General features: G+C 37.8%; 1 pseudogene; it reads left to right on the plus strand.

The window, feature by feature from the left end:
* Nucleotides 1-3,048: 3,048 nt before the first annotated feature.
* Nucleotides 3,049-4,599, plus strand: LOC109395083 (metalloendopeptidase OMA1, mitochondrial pseudogene; annotated as a pseudogene).
* Nucleotides 4,600-5,033: the final 434 nt, after the last annotated feature.

The raw sequence follows: 5,033 nt of genomic DNA on the forward strand, positions 1-5,033 counted from the left end.
TGTGTATATATATATATATATATATATATATATATATATATATATATATATATTAACCTTATGTTTCCAAGACCGAGCATAGTAAATTCATAGTTAACGTTTTCTAAATTGAATTAAATATGAAAAATTATAGACAGAAGGTTTCTGGTTAAAGCTAAAAGGCGGTTGGGAGGCAGTTAAGTTGCCATCTGAGTGGAAGCATGAGGCCATGTGGTGACCCTCATGTCACTACACTTCCCAGATGGGGATAGCTTCCCCTGCAGTGGGCAATGTGGCAGAGAGGACCCCTTGTTGGAATAACCTCATAGACGAGCACCTGAGAATAGAAGACTCACATTTGAATGTAGTTCCATGTAGGTTGCTACACAGACAACATTGACACTGTCACTTCTCTGTTTGCCTCAGTCTGTCCTCAAAAAATGAGAATCAAACAAGAAGGAATGACTTTAAGATGTAATGAAGCATACAAACTCTTTTTCAAATGAAAATTTGCCCAAAGCTCCAATTTAAACAGCAGATCTATGTGAAGCTGCCAGAGAGGGGGTGAAGAAAGTTGAGCCTGGAATGCCCCTAGGGAGAGGCCTGGTAAAGGGGGACAAAGATCTTGGAAAACGCTTACTATGGCTGTAGAATGGTATTCCAAAGTGGCCTCCCAATGGTACCTCTGTAGTCATGTAGTCCATTTTAAATTAGGTTGGCCATATATTTTTTTATAAAGTCATCATTTTTAACCACATCATAACTGTACGATCACAAAGGAAACATAGTCTGAAGGAGGGACAGAGAATGTAGAAGACGACAAGCGAATTTCATCTAATGGATCATAGGGAGATGGATTTGTCACACTCAAGTTAGTGATGTGCAAACCAACTTATCAGTATCCCTTTGCAGTTTTTGCTCCAGTGATCATGAATTGGTTATATTTCCCAGGGCACACATTTTGTCGTAGGCTTCTGTTCCTTGATGCATACTGATCCTTCATTCTGTCGTGTCCCTCTCTACTTTCAACCCCTATTCCTCTTTTCAAATATAACGCAAGCTTAACCTTCTCCAGAAAAACCTTCTCTGAACATTCAGGTCCATTTAACCTCACCCTCCATGTGCCTCTGTAGCTTGGATGAAGTGACACAGCTGCACTATCCCACTGACTTGTGAGCTATTTATTTAATTGCTGTTTATTTTCAAATAATGGGTTCTTCTGGGGCAGTCTTATTTGTAATGTCTTAACTCCCCAGTAATTATTCATTGTGCCTGGCACATCATGGTATGGTTAAGTGTTTGCTGAATTAATTAATTCATGTGTAGGAGAGTCTATTTCCAACTGTTTCAAAGTTTTCAGGTTACCTTGGAAAAGTATCAAGATGAGTGTGGGCAGAATTTGAGTGTCAGAATTCTATTTAATTTGTATAAGAGAAATGAAATACTGCAGTCAAAGCTCTGGTTGTTTTGTATTCCTGATTCAACACAGTCATGAAAAGGGAACACAGAAAACGAACATTTTTTTTTTTCAAACCTCTCTTGGAAATTAGCCCAAGAACCAAATGTTTTGTTTTAATGGTATGTTTTTCCTCTCATACCACAACTAGTAAACATTTCAGCTCACACATACATACAATGTTTGTTTGTATTTACTATAATTCCCTTTGCAACTCCAGATGCTTGGACCATTTAGGCATCTAATACATGCTTGATGAATTAAGGAATAAATGAAGGGACACAAATAAAATGAGCTAAGATTCTGACATCCATTAGCAAGCTGTTACCAGTTTTCATCTGCCTAATTTCAATATAGGCCATCCATTTGGAGAGACAGATGGAAAAATGTGATGCAAAGAACTGATCTGTTCAGTGCTTTTGAATCAATATTTAAAAGATCATCCCTTAGAAGACATCTGGTATACCATGAGGTAGACTACTGAGTTCTGGCTCCAGGTCTGTCCTCACATTTCTATGTGAGATTCACTGTTTCGCTAAGTACATTGAGCGTGGTCCCACCTACATTCGTATATCCTGACTTTATGGAACATAGAGCAGATTTTCTTTAGGCCCAATAAAATCCAATGCTATTCTGACACGATTATACATGATGCTGGATTATAATAGTTGTACATCGCAGCCAGGATTTTAATTTGGTCTTGTTGGTAGGGAGACATCATCTCAAAGTTTTAATTTAAAGAAATAAAATTCTGTCTCTGATTAATTTCCAGGAAAAGTTGTTGGAACAAAACTCACCCTTTGTCCCTCAAGCAATGTACCTCTGGTTCTATACATCGCCCCCATTCTATATTCAAAAGATGTTCAATTAATAAAACTCTTCTCCTTCTTAGAGAAGTGTTTCACTGAGCATTATTTGAAAGTGGAGCATGCCTCTTGGGGTAGAAGTGGTAAGGGATCTCACTTAGTAGCTCACGCCATTTAGCAAACATTTCTTCCAACTATATAACATATTCCCCCTGAGAATGCTGGCAAATTTAGCATTCCCCCACCTTCTTACACTCCCTGCTCACTTTATAAATCATTTCCCTGATCAGTGTCAGGATGACCTGCCATGTCTAATCATGCATTTATACAGCAGCTTCAAATGCACAGAGCTTTCATCTGCATTATCTTGATAGAACCTCTCAAGTCTTAGAAGGGCAGGTCAGACTGATTTCTGCTCATTTTTCAGTTAGGGAAATTGAGTCTCAGAACTTTCAAGATTCATGAAAGGATAGGTTATCAAAATAGAATTGATTACACCATCGTGCTCTAATGGGCATTCAGGAAACAGCTTTTCTTGCTCACACGTTTTTTTTTTTCCCAACATATTTACTGAGCATCTATTATTTGCAGATATTGTGCTTCGTGTTGGTGTTACAATGGCAAGCAAGCCACACTCCCTTCCCTCATTGAGTTTATATAGGGTATAGAAAGGTAGAGGCAATGACAGTGCTTAATCACTCACTCAGGAAAGCAAATAAACAAACACACACAATCACTGATTGGGAGAAGTCATCTTCTCTTTTGCCATCACTAGGATAATAAAGCAAAGAAAGATGAGCTTTACCTATGCACTGTAGCCTGCAACTAGAAACTGTTTTCTTCCAATTTAATTCACTGACTAACTGGAGAAAAACATAACACACAAGCTCTAACCTCACCACTGTCATGAAGTACAAATTAACCATGTAGTATATAAGAATCAAGGCCTGGGAGTAAATCAGTGATAGATTGGCTTTTCTGCCTGTAAATTTTCGTTTCTATAGGACTTTTAATAACAAAAGAATAGGATGCCTCTTGAGTTCCAAAAGTAAGACAATACAGATTTTTACTCCAAAATGTACTATGTGAAATTACACTTTTCCAGGACAGATACTGATTTAAAAAGTTGTAGTCATTCCCACTCTTTCAGTATTGCATCCTCTAAACTGTTTTCCCATAAGAAACATCAGGAGTTTCCACAATTTTCTCTGGCTTCAAGCTGCTCTGGCTGTTCTCTTCTTGATAATTCTTAAACCAGTGCAGAAATTACTTACATCATTGTAGGCAGGAATATAAGGAAATGGTGGTGGGCAGTTTCCCCTAACAAGAAGGAACTATGTAAAGGAAGTATAAGGAAGAATAAATAAAGCTATTCCTTGGTTCAAATAGTTTGAGATTCCTATTTGTAGTGTTTTACTCATCTGGAGGTGAGTCCAGTCACAGGAAGGAGCAAGCTGCTATTATTGGCGAAGGAACTTTTCAGGCCTTTATCAGAATTGGATGGAAGAATTTTAAAAGGATATGCTAACTGAAAGATGCTGATACCTAACTGTTAAAAGTAGCGGTTTATCGTCTAATTGAATTCAATAAAGGTATCTCAGGGATCTCTGAGATCAATTGGGTTATTCATGTGGTTGATTCCCCAAATATAAATGCCTTTATGCTTCCAAATGGATGTGTTTATCTTCCCTGGACTTTCAAACAGTGTAACTGATATTCATCTACTTTCTTTCCTTCTGGGCCATGAACTAGCACATGCAATATTTGGGCATGCTGGAGGGAAAAGGAAAAAAAAAAGCTAGCTTGGTTCATTTATTGGGTTTCCTAGGTCTGATTTTTCTCACAATGATTTGGGCTATGTGTCCTCAGGATAGTGTGTCAATTTGGGGAGAGCGGATTCAGCCTAATTGCAGGAGTGTATATATTTTTGATAGACAATGCAGTAGAACTTTGGAGGCTGAAGCTAACAAGCTTGCACTACAGCTTGCTGCAAAGGCTCATGTGGACATCGGAGCCAGGTCAGCGTTTTAGCAGCTGACAGAGTTTACAGGTAGCGTACATGGTCATCCCAAATTGCCAGAATGAGTATCCCCTTACCCTTCTCATAGAAATGAAGTTGAGCACTTGGATAGACTCGTACCTCAGGTTCTCAGAATTAGAGAGATCCGCAATTGCCCCATTGCTTTCAGGACCCAGAACTTGGATTACTATTCAAATTCAGCACAAAGCATTTTCTTAGAATTTGAGAAAGGAGGCCTACATATCACTGTTAAGAAACAGAAAATGGATACTCTTCTCATTCAAAAACAGGAGCAAATACTGCTAACATTTATAGCTGAGAAAAGAACTGGCCATTGAATTAAAATTTGTGAGGTGCAGGACATATAAAAAAAATGCAGCAATCTTTATCATTTTTGTTGCTTTTTAAAATGAATGTTTGAAATGAAAGCAAAAATGGATATTCAGGGTCAAATCATCATGTATATGACAGGTATTGTCCAAATTATCCTATGAGGTATTTATTTTTCATGAAATATTGAGGTATTTTAATCTATTTATAAATATCTTCAATGAGGGGAAACGTCACAGAATAAATTTTTTTAATGATTTTTTAAAATTAATTAATTTATTTTTATTGTTAATTTCAGGTGTACAGAACAATGCAATAGTTACCCTTTTCACCCTCACCAGGTAATGACCCCCCTCCCCCATCTATTGCCCTCCCACCCCCGATATCATGCTTATCTATTACAATTCCATTGAATCTGTTCCCGCGATCTACTCCATGTCCC

This window comes from Hipposideros armiger, unplaced genomic scaffold (genome assembly GCF_001890085.2).
Source record: "Hipposideros armiger isolate ML-2016 unplaced genomic scaffold, ASM189008v1 scaffold_455, whole genome shotgun sequence".
In the NCBI taxonomy this organism is placed as follows: domain Eukaryota; kingdom Metazoa; phylum Chordata; class Mammalia; order Chiroptera; family Hipposideridae; genus Hipposideros; species Hipposideros armiger.